The sequence below is a fragment of the Phascolarctos cinereus genome, unplaced genomic scaffold (assembly GCF_003287225.1).
Source record: "Phascolarctos cinereus isolate Bilbo 61053 unplaced genomic scaffold, phaCin_HiC Scaffold_8;HRSCAF=390, whole genome shotgun sequence".
NCBI classification, from domain to species: domain Eukaryota; kingdom Metazoa; phylum Chordata; class Mammalia; order Diprotodontia; family Phascolarctidae; genus Phascolarctos; species Phascolarctos cinereus.
The window spans coordinates 41612911-41632443 of NW_027556291.1; the positions used below are offsets into that span (position 1 = coordinate 41612911).

At 36.0% G+C, this 19533-nt stretch overlaps 1 pseudogene; it reads left to right on the forward strand.

Annotated features, from left to right (window-relative positions):
• Positions 1-3366: 3366 nt before the first annotated feature.
• On the forward strand, positions 3367-3958 carry LOC144455057 (transmembrane protein 187-like; annotated as a pseudogene).
• Positions 3959-19533: the final 15575 nt, after the last annotated feature.

The following is a 19533-nucleotide window of genomic DNA, read 5'->3' on the forward strand; positions in this document are numbered from 1 at the left end:
TCTTGGGCCTCGGGAGTAAGACACCAGGTCCAGTGCTCTATCCACTGGTCTACTAGCTGCCTCTAAAAAGATGGGAGTAATCAGTATTGAAGGGATTGTGGAAAGATAGGAATCATACTGCACAATTGGTGGATCTATAAATTGGTCCAACTATTCTGGAAAGGAATCTGGAACTACATGAAGGAAATAACTAAAATATCAACATTGTTTCGCCTATAACCCAAGGAAGTCAATGACAAAAAGAAAAAGCCAAAGAAGAGGAAAAGGACCCATGTGTACAAAAAATATTTATAAAAGCTCTTTCTGTAGTGGAAAAGAAGTAGAAATGAAGAGGATCTCCATCAATTAAGAATGGTATATGAATGTAATGGAATAATATTGTGCTATAAGAAATGATGAAAGAGACAGTTTCAGAGAAACCTGTGAAGACCTATGTGAATTGATGCAGATTGAAGCAAGCAGAACCAAAAGAACAATTTATACAATAACAACATTGTGAGGGAATTGTGGGAAGATGGTAGAATAAGGCAGGAAACTACCTGGCTTTCTGAAATTCCCCCACAAACAACTTAAAATAATGCCTCCAAGTAAATTTTAGAGCAGCAGAAATAATTAAAAGTTGCAGTAAAGCAGTTGTCCAGCCTAAGACAACTTAGAAAAGATTTGGCTTCCCAAGGTGGTGGTCTGGCCTGATTGAGGTACAGACACCTCTGGGAAGATACCACTGAGTCAACAAATAGCAAGCCCTGGGAACAGCTACAGCCTTAGCTTTCAGAGCTTTTGGCCCACAGATGGTGTGGAGGCTGGGCAGCTGATCAGGGAAAGGTTGTGGGGGCCCTCTGCTGATACTAGACACAGGGCTCAGGCATGCTGACCAGACAGGTGAGCACATGCTGGTGTGGTGCTGAGTGTGGTGCAGATGGGCAGGGGCTTTGCTGGCTGTCATCACTCACAGTAGAGCAGAGTCCTTGGTTTTGGTTCCAGGACAGAGGAGTGAGCTGACACCTGCAACTACAAGAGCATTTACGGTGGCAGCAGTACTGGGGGCCCTTGTCAAAGCTCAGGGGCAGAGAGGAGTACCTAAGGTCACTTATAGACCAAAGTGTGAGCCAGAAGAGCAGTGACCACATCTGGCCTTGGATCACAGAACACTGGAAAAACCAAGAGGTCAAAGAGCTCAGAAAACAATAGAACAAAAAATCTGAAGCCTGAGACATCCACCACCCTACCACCACCACCCCATGCTCCTCCCCACCCTGGGAGCAATGCCTGATTCTAACATACAATTAACAGCCAAGAAATAGGCTGTTTGAAAAAATGAGTAAAAAGGGGCAGCTAGGTGGCACAGTGGATAGAGCTCTGGCCTTGAAGTCAGGAGGATCTGACTTCAAATGTGTTCTCAGACACAAAACACTTACTAGCTGTATGACCTTGGGCAAGTCACTCAACCCGATGGCCTAACAAAAAACAAACAAAATGAGTAAAAAACAGAAAAAGAACCTGACCATAGATAGTTATTATGGTGATAGAGATGATCAGGGTTCAAATTCAGAAGACAAAATTGCTTCTTGTAAAGCTTCAAAGAAAAATTTAAAATGGTCACAAACCCAAAAAGAGTTCTTGGAAGAGCTTAAAAAGGACTTTAAATGTCAAATAATAGAAGTTGAAGAAAAATTGGAAGAAGAAATAAGAGCAATGCAAGAAAAGTAAGAAAATTAAGAAGAGAAAGTCAAGCAGTTGGAAAAAAGATTCAAAAATTTAACAAAGAATAATAATAATGAGACAACATATCAAAACTTGTGGGATGCAGCAAAATCAGTAATCAGGGGAAAGGTTATATCTCTAGATCCTTACAGCAATAAAAATAGAGAAAGAGCAGATCAATGAATTGGGTAAGCAATTTAAAAAGCTAGAAGGAGAGCAAATTAAAAATCCCCAATTAAATACCAAATTGGAAACCCTGAATATTAAAGATGAGAATAATAAAATGAAATGTAAGAAAACCATTGAATTAATAAATAAAACTAGGATTTGGTTTTATAAAAAAAAAACTAATAAAATAGATAAACCATTGGTTAATATGATTTTTTTAAAAGAGAGAAAACCAAATCACTAGTATCAAAAATGAAAAGGGTAAATACACCACAAATGAAGATGAAATTAAAGCAATTATTAGAAGAGTATTTTACCCAACTACATGCCAATAAATTTAACAATTTAAGTGAAATGGAAGAATGCTTACAAAAATATAAACTGCCCAAATTAACAGAAGAGGAAACAGAATACCTAAATGAAACTATTTTAGAAAAAGAAATCAAACAGGCCATAAGTGAGCTTCCTAAAAAAAAAAAAAGCATCAGGGGGCAGCTAGGTTGTGCAGTGGATAGAGCACCGGCACTGGAGTTAGGAGAACCTGAGTTCAAATCCAGCCTCAGACACATAACACTTACTAGCTGTGTGACCCTGGGCAAGTCACTTAACTCCATTGCCTAACCAAAAAAAAAAAAAAAAGCATCAGGACCAGATGGATTTACAAGTGAATTCTACCAAAGATTTAAGGATGAACTAATTCTGATATTAAATAAATTATTTGGAATAATAGGCAAAGAAGGAGTCCTACCAAACTCCTTTTATGAAACAAATATAGTGCTGATACCTAAAACAGGAAGAACAAAAATAGAGAAAGAAAATTATAGATGAATTTCCCTAATAAATATTGATCCAAAAATCCTAAATAAAATACTAGCTAGGCAACTACAATATATCATATTGATTATACATTATGACCAAGTGGGATTTATACCAGGAATGCAGAGCTTGTTAATTATATTAATGATGTCAATAACAAAAGTAACCCCCCAAAATCACATAATTATATCAATAGATGCAGAAAAAACTTTTGACAAAATACAACGCTCATTCCTATTAAAAACACTTGAAAGTATAGGTATAAATGGATTTTTCCTTAAAATGACAAGAAACATCTACCTGAAACCATCAGCAAGCCTTATCTATAATGGAGATAAGCTAGAAGCCTTTTCAATAAGATCAAGAGTGAAACGAGAATGCGTAATATCACCAACATTATTAAATATTGTACTAGAAATGTTAGCAATAGCAATAAAAAAAGAAAAAGAAACTGAAAGAATCAGAATTGGTGATGAAGTAATAAAACTATCTCTTTTTGCAGATAATATAATGGTATACTCAGAAAATCTTCGACATTCAACTAAAAAGCGAGCTGAAATGATTAATAATCTTGGCAAAGTAGCAGGATATAAAATAAGTCCACATAAATCATCAGCATTTCTATACATTACCAATAAAGCTCTGCAAGAAGAGATAGTAGATAGATAAGGATGACACTGGCTGCAGAAAAATAAGAAAGTCATAGGAAATAGTGAAGATGTGAGACAGACCCATTACCTGAAAGATGTCTTTGCTAGCATGGCCCTGCTGTAAGGTCCTGTTCAATGGGTATATATCCAGATCCACATTCGCCATTCTGCTGTTCTAGACCAGTAGTTTACCTTGCCCATTTTTGCTTGGCCAGTGGTCTGGTGCTGCTACCTACAAGATGGTTGGCAGCCCTGGGAGTTCTTTTGTATTAAGTGTATATTCCTAGCCAGTTACTGCCTTACTCTGTTCTACCATCTTGGATTTGATATAGCCCTAACATGTCACATTCTTGCTGTTGTGTGGAGTGCTATACACATGCACCACCAACATGGAGATTCTGTCTCTGCCGACATATATCAGGTTGGCTTTGACATCTTGCCTGAGCTTTATTGTCCCTAAGCTGGATGACCACTGGCTTGCTCAGTAGCTTTTCTTCAAGGAAATGACTAGACATTTCTGGTCTAAAATTTGTGACAGCATGCAATTCCACTTTGCATTTTGGTTCATGATACACTTCAGTAGTCCCCAAAGATATATTGCTGAGGAAAAGAACATTTGAATGGTCTAAAAAAGCTTCTACCTTAAGTGTTTTAGTTAATACATACATTTGAAAAACAGCGTTCCAGCCAAGTATATACATCCATTCCATATTTATGCTCAATTCATTTTCCCTGTTTCCTTGTTTCTCTTGTCCATGTTTTTCACGGCCATTAATATACAATTTGTTAATTAAAAAAAGAGATAGTTCATTTAAAATAACTGTAGATAATATAAGATACTTGGCAGAGTATACCTGCCAAGGCAAACCCAGAAACTATATGAACGTAATTATAAAAACACTTTTTATACAAATAAAGTCAGATTTAAATAAATGGGGAAATATTAATTGGTAGGCCAAGCCAATATAATAAAATGACAATCCCATCTAAATTTATGTACTTATTCAGTGCTATCCCAATTGAATTACCAAAAAATTACTTTATTGAGCTAGAAAAAAAATAATAACAAAATTCATTCGGGAGAACAATAGGTCAAGAATATAAAAGGAATTAATGAAAAAAAAGGTAAAGGAAGGAAGTGCTAGATATTAAAATGCATTATAAGGCAGTAATTATCAAAACTATCTGGTGCTGGCTAAGAAATAGCATGGTGGATCAGCAGAATAGAGTAGATATACGATACCCAGTAGTAAATGATTATAGTAATCTTATGTTTGATAAATGTAAAGATTTAAGCTTTCAATATAAGAATTCACTGTGGTAAAAATCATTGGGAAAACAGGAAAGCAGTCCAGCAGAAATTAGGTATAGACAAATATCTTACAATATTTACCAAGATATGGTCAAAATGGATACATGACCTAGACATAAATGGAGATATCATAAGTAAATAAGAAGAACATGGAAGAGATTTCCTGTCAGATTTATGGATGGAAGAATTTATGAGTAAATAAGAGATAGAGAGCGTTGTGAGCTACAAAATGGATAATTTTGATTACATTAAATTAAAAAGGCTTTGTATGAATAAGACCAATGCAGCCAAAATTAGAAAGAAAGCAGAAAACTGGAGGAAAAATTTTATAGACACTTTCTCAGATAAAAAGCCTTATATCTCAAATATATAGAGAACTTTGTCAAACCTATAAACATATGAGTCATTCCCCAGTTGATAAATGGTCAAAAGAAATGAACAGAGTTTTTGGAAAAAAGAAATAAAAGCTATATATAGTCTTTTTAAAAAAATTATCTAAATCATTACTGATTAGAGAAATGCAAATTAAAACAGCTTTGAGATACCATCTCACCTATCAAATTGGCTAAAATGATAGAAGGGTAAAATGACAAATTGTGGAGAAGATGTGGAAAGATTGGGACACTAATATACTGTTGGTGGAACTGTGAACTGATCCAAGCATTTTGGAGAGCAATCTGTATTTATGCCCAAAGAGTTATAACACTATATCACCTTTGACCCAGCAATACCACTGTTAGTTATGTTTCCCAAGGTTATCAGAGAAAAACGAAAAGAACCTATATGTTCTAAAATATTTACAGCAGCTGTCTTTGTGGTGGCAAAAAACTAGAAATTGAGGGGATACCCATCAATTGGGAATGGCTGAATAAGTTGTGGTATATGATTGAGATGAAATACTACTGTACTGAAAGAAATGAGACAGGTTATTTTTAAGAAAACATTGAAAGACTTACCTAAAATAATGGAGAGTGAAATGAGCAGAACCAAGAAAATGTTATATGTAGTAACAGCGATATTATTCAAAGAGTAAACATAAATGACTAAACTATCTTGAGTTATATGAATATTCAAATCAACTACAAAGAACCTATAAAAGAAGATGCTATCTACCCCCAGGGAAAGAACTGATACATGGAACTACCTATTGTATAGTTTCACACAGACACACAGACACACACACACATCAAATGTTGTCCTTCTGTAGTGCAGGGTTGGGAGAGAAGGAGGGAAATAGCTTGGAATTCAAATGTAACAAAAAAACAAATTGAAAAAAATTGAAAAGACAAACAACTTTGAAAGACTTAAGAATTCTGACCAATTCAATGACAATTTTGATGCTGGAGCATTCTACCCAACTGATGACAAAGTATTTGAACACAAGATGCTGAATGAGAAATTTTTGGACATGGTGAATGTGGGAATTTGTTTTGCTTGATTGTGTATATTCGTTGTAAAAATTTTTTTAGTAGCAAAGATATGGAAGCATAGCAGATGCCTGTTGATTAGGGAATGGCTAAACAGAATGAATACAGAGAAGCCTGGAAAGATTTAAATGAAGGGATTCTAAGTGAAGTAGGCAGAACCACAAAGTGACTACAATTGCAAATGGAGAGAATGACAAGTAAATAATTGAAACTGAATGCTAAAAGGTTATATAAAAAAAGGCTTAGCCCCAAAGAAGAGCTATGAGAAAGTATATCCCTCTGCATCTCTTTGTTAAAGTTTTTTTTTCTTAACAAGTGTCTATTTTGTCTCCATGACACAGACGTATGCGAACAGAAAAAGAAAAGAAAATACTTGTAACAAATATGTGTAGTCAAGGAAAATGAATCCCCATATTAGAGTTGTCCAAAATCATAGATATCATTCTACATCTTAAGTCTATCAGCTAACTGTTGGCAGGTGGGTAGCATGTTTTGTCATTAGACCTCTAGAATGGTGGTTGGTAACTACATAATCAGAGTTCTTAAGTATCTGAAAGATGTTTGTCTTTGCAATGTTGTTATTGTATAAAATGTTCTCTAGATAAGTATATTCAATTCTTCTAAGGTTTCTCTGAAACCATTCCTTTTATCATTTCTTATGGCACAATAATATCCTTTTTATATTTATATTTTATGTTTTGTTTTGGTTTTGGGTTGGGCAAAGGGGTTAAGTGACTTGCCCAGGGTCACACAGCTAGTGCCAAGTGTCTGAGATTAGATTTGAACTCAGGTCCTCCTGACTCCAAGGCCAGAGCTCTATCCACTGCGCCACCTAGCTGCCCCTAAAATTAGTACTTTTTTGAAGAAACCTGCTGCAAAGATTTTTTTTTCCCAGTTCAATATTTTTCTTCTAATTTGAGCAGCACTGGATTTGAGTAAAAACTTTTAAATTTTATGAATAACAATTATTGATTTTATCTTCTATAATCTTATCATTTGTTTAGTAATGAACACTTTCCCCAATGGAAAGGCAATTTCTTCCTTGTTCCTCTAACTAATGATCAATATTTTATACCTAAATAATACTTCCATTTTGGGCTTGGTATACGATGTAAGGTGTTAGTCTAAACCCAATTTCTGCCAGATCTCTGTCCAATTTTTCCTAGCACTTTTAGTCAAATAGTGAGTCTTTACTCCAGTAGCTGGGGTGTTTGGGTTTCTCAAACACTAGGCTCATTTGTTTCATTAATGTTGTATACCTAATATATTCTACTGTTTGGCTTCTCTATTTTTTAATCAATACCAAATCATTTTGATGATTATTGCCTTGTAGTGTAGTTTGAGACTGAGTACCGCTAGGCCAACTTCCTTCTACTTTTTTCATATTTCCCTCAGGATTCTTGACTTTTTGTTCTTCTAGATGAATTTCATTTTTTTCTTTTTCTGTTTTTTAAATTTTTATTTTTAAGGCAATTGGGGTTAAGTGACTTGCCCAGGGTCACACAGTTAGTAAGTGTCAAGTGTTTGGTCTGAGGTCACATTTGAACTCAGGTCGTCCTGAATTCAGGCTGGTGCTCTATCCACTGTGCCACCTAGCTGCACCTTTAAACAAGATTTTATATATGACCCTTGAGGTAATAGGGAGCAGTCACTGGAGTTTATTGAATATGGCAGGGGAGGTCAAATCTGCATGTTATTTTATTTTTTTTTAACTTTATTTACTTATTTTTGGCTAGGCAATGGGGTTAAGTGACTTGCCCAGGGTCACACAGCTAGTAAGTGTTATGTGTCTGAGGCAGGATTTGAACTCAGGTCCTCCTGAATTCAGGGCCGGTGCTCTGTCCCCTGCACCACCTAGTCACCCCAACCATTTTTTCCATATCTATAAAGTAGTCACTTGGCAATTTGATTGGTATAGCACTGAATAGTATTATACTTTGAGCCTACCCATAAGTAAATCATATTGCTATAATTTTTTGGTCTCTCTTTATTTCTGTACAGTGTTTGGTGATTGTAATGTTCCTATAGCTTCAGTGTATAAAAAAGAGAGATCTAAGTCATTTGGAGTTTATCTTGATATATGATGTGAGGTGAAGGTCTGAACCTCATAGCTACCAAACTGCTTTCCAGTTTTCTTAGCAGTCTCTGTCAAAGTGAGTTTTTACCCTGCTCACTGGGGGATCTTTGGGTTTAGAACACTTACTAGGTTCTTTTGCTTTTTGTATGTTGTGTACTTAGTTTCCCTGTTAAACCTCTCTTTTTTATTGACTTATAACAAACCTTCATGATATTTATTGTTTTGTAGTATAGCTTGAGATCTGATACTGGTAGAGCCCCTTCCTTACCACATTTTTTTCATATTTTCCCTTGAAAATCTTGACCTTTTCTTCCTATGGATAAATTCTATTATAATTTTTTTCTAGCTCTATAAAAACAATCCTTTCATAGTTTGATTGGTATGGCACTGAATAAATTAGTCAATTTACGTAGCATTATCATTTTTATTGCATTGATTCAGTCTACCCATGCGCAATTAATATTGATCCAATTATTCAGATCTATCTTTATTAACATGAAGAGTGTTCCGTCGGTGTCCTCCTTTAGTTAGTGAGAGTGTGCCTTGGCAGGTAGAGTATCAAGTATCTTATATGTTCTGCAATTCTTTCAAATGGAATTTATCTTTCTAGCTCTTCCTGCTTGATTTTCTTGGTATTATACAGAAATGTTGATGATTTAGGTAGACTTATTTCATATCTTTCAACTTTGCTAAAGTTATTAAGCGTTTCAGTTAATTTTTCAGTTGACTTTCTAGGGTGCTCTAATTAGACCATCATAATATTTGCCAAATGCATATTTGTTGCCTTTTTGTCAATGCTTATTCCATGAACTTCTTGTTCTCACTGTTATATCCAGCAATTCTAGCACTACATCAAATCATAGCAGTGATAGTAGGCCTACTGGCCTTACCTCTGAGTTTACTGGAAACATAACTAGTTTGTCCCAATTACAAATAATCTTGGCTCTTAAGCTTCAATAAATACCCTTATTTAATGGAATGGCTCACTTATTTTTATGTTTTTTAAGAAGTAGAAATGAGTGCTATATTTACAGAAAAAGTCTTTTCTGAATTTGTTAATATAACCACATGATTTGTACTGTTTTTATTATTAAAATGGTTTTTTATAAGTTTAGTTTTTCTAATACTGGACTAGCCCTGAATACTTCAGACAAATACAATCTGGTCATAGTACATGGTCGTTTTGTTATGTTGCTGCAGCCCCTTTGCTAACATTTTATTTAAATTTTTTGCTTTGATATTCATTAGAGATATCGTTCTATAATTTTTGTTCTCTGTTGTGACTCTCTGATTCGAATATCAAGATCACATGTGTAGCATATGAAGAAATGGGAAGGATCTAACTTTTCCTATTTTTGCAAACTGTATATGTAATATCGAAATTAATTTTTGAATTTTTGAAGTATTCATTGTAAATCTATCTGGTGCTGGGTTTTTTTGCTTTAAGGTTCATTTGTGGCCTGTTCAATTTCTTTTTCTGAGATAGAGTTAGGTAAATTCTCTATATACTGTCTTGTGAATCTGTACATTTTATACTTTTATAAATACATTATAAATATAATTATATAGTATAGATATATTATATTACATAATTATATATAATTACATTATAAGCCAATATAGAATTTTATTATAAATGTAATACATGTAATAAAATAGCTATATATTACATAAATATATTTTATAAATATTTAAAATAAGTTGTTGGTTTTATTAGCATATAGTTGGGCAAAACAGTTTCTAATAATCTTTATTCTTCGTTTGTTCTGAATTCTCCTTTTTCATTTTTGATACTGGTAACTTAGTTTTCCTCTTTCAAGTTAATCAATAAGCATTTACTAAGCACCTACTATACACCAGGCACTATGCTAAGTGCTGAGGACACAAATAAAGGCAAGAAAACAGTTCTTGTTCTCAAGTAGCTCACAGTCTGATGGGGGAGACAACAGGCAACAACTATGTACAAACATACACACACACACACACATACATATATATATATATATAAATTGAGGATAATCACAAGAGAAGGCATTAGTATTTTTTTTTTTTGGCTAGGAAATGGGGTTAAGTGACTTGCCCAGGGTCACACAGCTAGGAAGTGTTATGTGTCTGAGGCCAGATTTGAACTCAGGTCCTCCTGAATCCAGGGCCGGTGCTCTATCCACTGTGCCACCCCGCTGCCCCTGAGAAGGCATTAGCATTAAGGAAGATCAGGAGACTCTTCTTGTAGAAGGTGAGATTTTTATTTGGGACTTGAAGAAAGATGTCAGGAAAGCCAGGAGACAGAAATGAAGAGAGAGGGATTTCCAAGTATGGGAGACAACCAATAAAGTGAAAATGACCACAACTGGGAAATGAAGTGTCTTGTCTGAAGAACGAGAAGGTCAATGACAATGGATCACAGTGTATGTGGAAAAGAGTAAGGTACAAAAAAGACCAGAAAAATAGGAAAAGGCTGGATTATGAAGGGCTTTAAAAGCCAAACAAAGGATTTTATATTTGATCATGGAGTTTGTAGGGAACGACATGCTGAGGCCTAAGCCTTAGGAAGATCAAACTTGACAGCTGAGTGGAGTAAGGAGAGACTTGAGGCAGGGAGACTAAAAATAAGGCTATTATAATAGTTCAGATGTGAGGTGATGAAGGCATTTGTCAGGTTGGTGGTAGTGTCAGTGGAAGGAAGAGGCCACACATGAGAAATGTTGCAAAAGTAACATTGACAGAACTCAACAACAATTGGACATGAGGGGAAGGAGGGGAAAGGGAAGAGTTGAGAATGATACTCAGGTTTCAAGACTGGAGGACTGGGAGATGCCCTCAATAATAACAGGAAAGTTACGAAGATGGGAGGGTTTGGGAGGAAAATATAATGAGTCCAATTTTGGACATGTTGGGTTTAAGATGTCTGAGATAGCCAGTTGGAACTGTCTAATAGGCAGCTGGAGATGTGAGACTCGGAGATCAGAAAAGAGGTTAGGGTTGGAGAAGTAGATTTGAGAATCCTCAGCATAGAGATGACAACTGAATCCATGGGAGCTGATGAGATCACCAAGTGAAGTAGTATATAGAGAGAAGAAGACTCAGGACAAGGCTTTGGGAACACCAGGGATTAGCTGGCATGGCCTAGATTAGCAGTCTCCAGCAAAGGAGAATGAGAAGAAGTGGTCAGACAGGTAGGAGAACCATGTGAGAGTTTGTTGTCATTGTTTAATCATTTCTGTTGTGACCAACTCTCTGTGACCCCATTTGGGGTTTTCTTGGCAAAGATCCTGGAGTGGTTTGCCATTTCCCTCTCCAGCTCATTTTACAGATGAGGACACTGAGGCAAACAGGGTTAAGTGACTTGCCCAGGGTCACACAGCTAGTAAATACCTGAGGCCGAATTTGAACTCAGGTCTTCCTGACTCCAGGGCCGGTGCTCTATCCACTGAGCCACCTTGCTGCCCAAGTAAGAGCAGTGCCATGAAAATCTAGAGAGAAGACAGTAGCAAGGAGTGGAGGGTGACAGACAAGTGTCAAAGGCTGCAGAAAAGTTAAGAAAGATGAAGCTTGATAAAAGGCCATTAGATTTTGTAATTAAGAGATCACTGGTAACTTTGGAAAAAGCACTTTCAGTTTAGAACTACAGAGAGTGAGAGGAAAGAAAGTGGAGGCACTAATGAATTATCTATTTTATTTGTTTCCCTCAAAAAATCAGTTTAATTGTATTAATTCGGTGGCTTTTTTCTTTCAGTTTTTAATATCTCTTCTTTGATCTTCACAATTTCTATTTTGTATTTTATGGCTTTCTAATGTTTTTAGTTGCTTGCTCACTTCAGGGATCTATTCTTTCTCTTGATTATAGAAAAAAGTGTTTAAAGATATAAACTTCCCACTAAGGACTGCTTTGGCTACATTCCACAACTTTTGGCATGTTGATTTATTGTTGTCATTTTCTTTGATGAAAGAATCTTATTATTTTCATGACTTCTTCTTGATCTACTAAATTAGAATTTAGTCTCTAATCAATTCTAATTCTCTCTTCAATGGCCCTTTATTGAATATATTTATTGCACTGTGGTCAGTAAATGCCTTAATATTTCTCTTTTTCTGCATTTGTTTGTTAGATTTTTATGCCTTAATACACGGTAAATTTTTGTAAAGACGTCATGTAATATTCCTATTCTGTGATCACCAGAGAGCTATCATGTCTATATTTTCCAACATTCTATTCAAGTATTTAGGAGCAGCTAGGTGGCACTGCAGTGTACAGAGCAGTGGGCTTGGGATCAGGAAGACTCATCTTCATGAATTCAAATCTGACCTCAGACACTTACTTGCTGTGTGACCCTAGGCAAGTCACTTCACCCTGTTTGTCTCAGTTCCTCATCTGTAAAATGGGCTGGAGAAGGAAATAGCAAACTACTTCAATTTGCCAAGAAAACCCCAAATGGGGTTATGAAGAGTCAGACATAACGGAAATGACTCAACAACAAATTCAGAGTACTTTACATCATTGTTCATTTTTCATTAGGTTCCTTAAGCATGAAAGGAGCACACTGAAGTCCTCAACTATTACAGTTTTACTATTTGTCCGTGTTCCTCAATTTCAAGAAATGAGCTTGGGCATAGCTCTTTGGTTTTGCCTTTTCTTGGTACTTAACGCAGGACTTAGAAATTGAAATGAAAGTGATGAGTAGTCTAAGTATATCAGAGGCAAACATACTCAGAGTTCTACAGTGCATCTTCAAGAGTCTGACTGTATATTTTTATAATAGTTATTCTAAATATTGTATTGTATTATTATATATAGATGTCTACTCCACAAAGGAGCTAATTATATAAATCCAGACAAGTGAGGAGTAAGGGGATTAATAGTAATATTGCTTACATGTCAATTATTTAATCCTAAAAATTTTTTGCAACTTTCACCTTAATACTTAATCCTTATGGAAAAAAGTATTGTAATCCTAAAAAAAAAATTGTTAGAGTTACAGTGGCCTCTTTTCCCAATGGAGATGAATGAAGACTTGTTATAGTTTCCCTAGAAGTTCAATGCAATTGGTACCAGAAACTGGGGGAAGAGAGGAGCTTTATTTGTACACTCTAAAGCTTCCCACCCCCTTCCACCTTGTTCTCTAGAATGCCCACTTCATACGTAACAAATTAACTTTACTCTTAAACCTTTTCCTCTCATGCTCCTTCCATTTTACACTCACTGAAACCTGGCTCACTACACAGCTTCCCTGACCACCTTTCCAGAACTGGCTGTTCTTTCACACATAACCCTAACACATTGGTTGATGTCGGTTCTGCAGCTAACTAGCTCTATCACCTTGAGAAAGTCATTTCCTCCCTCTGCGCCCTGTAAAACGAAGCGTTTAGACTAGATGATTTCTAGAGTCCCTCAGAATTCTAGACATAGATAGCAATAGCAGTGCATTACATTCCATCCTAGCACATGTATCAGGCACATATATCAATGAAGGATAATATAACAGCAATCACACGTTGCATAGAAACATATTACAAAGATAGCACCTAATAAATGTTGCAGTTACATACAATCTACACATTTAATGCCATCCCCTCCAGCATCAGGCATGGACTGGAGGCTAAATGAGTAACCATCTCTTCCATTTTTCCCTAAGCTTCCCAAGTAAGTTTGATCATTAGCCAATTAGACCTGCCAAATAGATATCTTATCTTATTTGATCCTTACAACAACCCTCTGAGTTAGGTAGTTAGCAGCAGAACTCAGTTCTGACTTTAGCATTCCTTCTTCTCTACCAAATAACCTCTTGGAGCCCGTACAATGATGTAGAATGATGTCATATCAGAGCTGACAGGGTCATCCAGTCACACACACCTCCTCTATCACTGTGCTCTCTGGAATACCTGCTCCATAGTCAACAAACTTGATTTCATCTTAAACCAATTTCTTTCCCACTCTTTCTGCCTTCTGGTTCTCAGTGAGACCTATCTTCCTTGGTCACAAGGTGGTCTGTGTTTTGGTCTCTGATATCTCTCAACAAAATATCTACCAAGTGGTAGATGGAGACAATGTGACAATCTCCTGATGATATGGCATCCCTAGCCACTCTTTTCAACACTGGTTGCATTTTCACTCATACCCCTGACTCACTGATGGAGATTGGGGAATTGGAATATTTTTTGCTCCCCATTGCCACTTCCAGGCTCTCCCTTCTACTCCTACCATTCATATGTCATATCATATGATAATTTCTCCTTTAAGGTTCATTCAAACTACCTTTATCACCCAATCAAGATTCTGGTAACTGTTATATACTAATCTCTAGGACATGCTCCTTTCCTCAGAGAGTTCAGTGCCTGGTTCAGTCTTTGTCTCCCCATCCTCTACCTTCATATTAGGGCACTTCAACATCCAGATCAGATACTCCCTCTGGTACCCTAACCTCCCAATTCTTCAAAAGGTTTCAAAGAAATTTTACCTTTTTTAGAAACTACATAAGTATATTAAAATGGTAGCCAACAAAGATGAGTATGAATCTTGTCTGGGAGTTCTGATTGCATTGTGTGGGCAATGACAATAGGATGGCCTTGGGTTGTTAAGTCCCTCTGATGGAAGTGCTTATAGCTTTCCCTCTTGATATATAAATGACATAGATTCTCTGGGAGACAGGGAGTAAACTTCTAATACGCAATGATCCAAACATGGAGGAGGGAGGAAAGCTTCAATCATTACTATGGTTATGTGTTTATGAATGTATGTATTCTCAAAAAAGCAATATCAGTTCATTTGCATTCCTCAGAGGAAGGAAGGCACCTGAAGTGACAAAATTCTAAGAAGCATCATTATAAGAGGATCATAAGAGTGGAAATATGTCTAACATGATTGCACATGTACAACCTATATCAGATTTCCTGCTGTCTTGGGGAGGGGGGAGGGGAGGGAGGAAGGGAGAAAAATTTGGAAATCAAAATCTTATTTTAAAAATGAATGCTGAAAACTACCTTTACATGTAATTGGAAAAAAATATTATTAAAAAAGAAAGTAAACAGTCTGAAATGGAAATTCATGGTTTTACATTGAATCCTATATGTTCTGCTGTGTCTACTTCTTTTTTTTCTTCTTTTCATATTTAAGTTTAAAATGAATAAAAATAATTTTTAAAAAATTTAGCATAGGCTGACAGACCCTACATACAACAACAAAGGCAGCTCTAGAACACTAGTTTTCAGTGTTTAAAGCACTAGAGAAAGGAGAGCTATTATTATCCCCAATGCCTTAATTTGAGTGTTCACCAAGGGTCCTTCCTGGGCCTCTTCTGTTCCTTCTCCTATGGTCTTCTTGTTGGTAATCTCATGCACCCTACCCCCACACCAGAGCTTTAACTACTGCATCTATGCAGATGATTCCTAAATCTTTATCTCTAGCCCTGACTTCTGAGCTCCACTGAACCTTGGTGATCCGGATGGTTTTGAAAGAGGTTCTTTTAACTCATGATGGAAAATGCTATCCACATCCAGAGAAAGAACTATGGAGTCTGAATGCAGATTGAAGCATACTATTTTCTTATTTTTTTCTTTCTTGTGGTTTTTCCTTTTTGTTCTGATTCTTCTTTCATATGACTAAAGTGGAAATATGTTTAATATGATTGTACGTGTATAGCCTATATCAGATTGCTTGCCATCTTGGGGAGGGGGGATGGGAGGGAGAAGAAAATTTTAGAATTCAAACTCTTATAAAAATGATTGTTGAAAACTAAAAGTAATTAATTTTAAAAAACCAGGTTCCTTTAAAGAAGGTGCATGGTCTTGATTGATATGTTTAACTAGTGTCTACTCCAGCACCTCTGCCTCCCCACAGCATTACACAATGAGCTGAAGTTTTAGCACATAGGTGTCAAACACATGGCTCGCAGATCACATATGGCCAAAATACTCCCAAGTGCAGCCTGAACCAGATTAAAATGTAATTGGGAAATGTTTAACAAAAAAATAAAAATACAAAACACAGATCATATTACATTTTACCACTAAGTCAACATGTGGACCATCCTTAGGTACAGATTAGTGGCCCCTGTTTCTATGTGAATTTGACACCACTGTCATAGAGCATGAAAGGCTCCCATAGCCTCCGAGGGTCTAAACACATTTTTGTGCATAGTCGTCAAGGCTGCTAACATCTCATTGAGGACACTTAATAGCCGTGTAGGCAAGTCACTTATCGGGGTGGTGTAGCCAGATGAGCCATATACCTGGAGTCAAGAAGACCTGAGTTTGAATCCTGCCTCAAATATTTATTAGCTGCACGATCTCTTTATGTCTCACTTTCCTCAACTGTTAAATGAAGGGGTTGGGCTCAATAACCTGAAAAGTCACTTCCAGCTCTATGACCCTTTTTCAAGTTCCTTATCCACAAAACTGAGATAACATTTGCACTGCTATCCTCTCAGTGTTGTTGAGAGGAAAGTGCTTTGTAAACCTTAAAATAGTAGAGAAATGGGAGTTACTACTACTCCTGACACTTTACTATGGGCCTCTTCTGTTCTTTCTCCTACAGTCTTCCTCCTGGTAATCTCATGCATTCTCCTACACCTTTGACTACCATATCTATGCAGATGATTTCCAAATCTTTATCTTTAGCCCTGACTTCTGAGCTCCAGACCCACATCTCCAATTACCTAGAGGAGATCTCAACCTGGATGCCTACTAGCCCCTCCAACTCAACATGACCCAAAGTAGGCTACCAGTGGGCTAACTCATAGGAAAAAGGGAGAATCTTTCAATTTGTCTCCTGTGTTCACAACCTTGGGGTTACCTTCAACACTTATCTCAGCCTCCCTAATCCTGGCCAATCAGCTACCTGACTGTCAATTTTACCTCCGTAACAATGTTTGTACTTGGCCCCTCCTTTCTGTTCCCACTGCTAACCACCCTCACACAGGTCCCCTTTACTACTTGCCTGGACTATTGTGAAAGCCACTTTAAAAAAAAAAAAAGGAACAACTGCTTTAATTTTTTTTTTTTTAGCTTTGGCTTCATACTCAATTAAACAAGCAACTGCAACATTAAATACACATTAAAAATCACAGCCAAATTCAAAACCAAAAATTCCTAGAGACATTCTGAGACATCCTGATTAACTTGAACATCTTTTCCGCATCAAAGATAACATAACTGTCGCAGGATAGAAAAAAGATAAGATAATTGTACATGATAAAAGTAGAATGTTTACAGAGTTAAAGCAACAAATAAATGTGCTTATTTAAAAGGGGACTGGAAAGAGAAAAGAGAATGGAGAGCTTAAAGAGAATGATTAATAAGAACCATTAGAAAAGAATGTCTAAATCAAGGGAAACAGCAAAAAAGGAATATATATATATATGTATATATATATATTTCTAAGAAAAATATAGGACAGATTTTCAATAAAATTATAACAATTAGTCAAAAAAGAAAGGTAAGAAATTCAGGATCAAGATAATAATTACTATCAGTTCCTCCTGCCTCTCAGTACAAAGGCGAAAGCCTATGGATGCTGAATGTTGCATATACCATTAGATGCGGTGATGATTGGTTTAACTTCATTGGTTTTCTTTGTGATGAAGGAGGTTTGTATGTGGGTAAGGGAAGTGGAAGAAGTGGACATATTAGAAAATTTCTGTGGAATAAAGAAGAAAAGGCATCAATAATACCTTAAGAAGAGAAAGGGAATATCCCAGAATTAGGCACTAAAATTTGTCCAGTTTGAGGCATATGTGTTAGCCAATTTTTATCTCTTACTCAATTTATGTTCCTATGAATATTAGTGACACTGAATGATATTAATATCAAAATATCACAACTCAGCAAGACCTTCTGAAAAATAATACGTCTTTAAACATTGCCATGCAAGCTTGAGTTAAGGAGAATCAGCGAGTCCAAGGTTTAAAAAAATTATAATCACAACTGTTGCTAAAAAGTGACAGAACTTACTAGCTGTGTGACCCTGGGCAAGCCACTTAACCCCATTGCCTAGCCAAAAAAAAAAGTGACAGAACAAGGAATAAAGGACAAATGCTACTACCAAATATTTATCTAGCGCTGGTTCACTTGTAGAAATCTGGTAATCTGTTATACTGTCATAGGATTTCCTCCTTGAAATATGTGTATAAATTCTGCTAATAATGAATGGGCATAATAGGACTATCTTTTAGCAGTTACTTCTAGTGCATTCATGTTTCTGAACACTTGATTAACTAATACTGTTGATAGTATGCTCAAGCTAAAGTGGAAGCTATTTCCACACTCTTTTTCATTAAAGGTTCTCTTTCAGGTATTCCCCTTGCTGCAGCCTTCTGCATGGCAGCTCCTCCCCCAGTCTTTTTGTCTCCTGCTTTATCCTTTCCACATTTCAAATTCTTACTTCCTTCTTTGGTCAAAATCATCAAAAAGTTCTATTCATTCCATCATTTCTTTGTTTGCTTTGCCTTCCAGCTCATATGGCTCCACAGCCTCTGATTAGTCTTTGCTGTTCAAATCTTCCAAGTTACTTTCCAAGTATAAACTTCAACTGTGAATTCCACTTGGCTCTCCATTTTATAGGATCAATATTCCCTGTATGTTTGATATCTGTTAGCTAATCTGATTATGAAGAGAGCAAAAAATCAAATCAATAAAATAGCAAATAGACAAGGTGAAATTACAGCAAACCCCCCCAAAATAAAAATATTCAGAACATATTATGCACACTTGCACTTGAACAAAATAGAGAACACAAAAGAAATAGATGAGTACCTTCAAAAATATAAAATACTCTAACTAGCAGAAGACCAGCTAGAGATCTTAAATAACCCGATTTCAGAAAAGGAAATAGGTCCAGTTGTAGAGGAACTACTAAAGTAAAAAAAAAAAAAAGCTCCTTATCCTGATGGACTTGCAAAAAATTTCTATCAAACTTTTAAAGAACTGTTAGTACCAAACTTTACAAATTATTCTTAAAAACAGAGAAAGAAAGCACCCTACTAGAATCCTGCTATGAGACAAATATAGCCTTAATACCTAAACCAGAGAAAGATAAAACTTAGAAAGGAAATTATAAGCCGATGTCATTATTGAATATCAACTCAAAAATTTGGAACAAAATCTTATCATACAGACTACAGTGATTTTTCCAAGAAATTGTTCACAGATACCAGGGATACAAGGATGACTCAATGTTAGGAAAACAGTCAATATAATTAAAATATATTAAATATAATAAAAACCCAAACATCCAAAATTACATGATCATCTCAATAGATACAGAAAGGCCTCTGAGAAAAACACATTCTTTTATACTAAAAATCCTACGAAGTATAAGCACAGAGGGACTTTTTTAAAATAACATAAAAAGAATCTAAGACTAAAAGCAAGCATCATATGCAATAG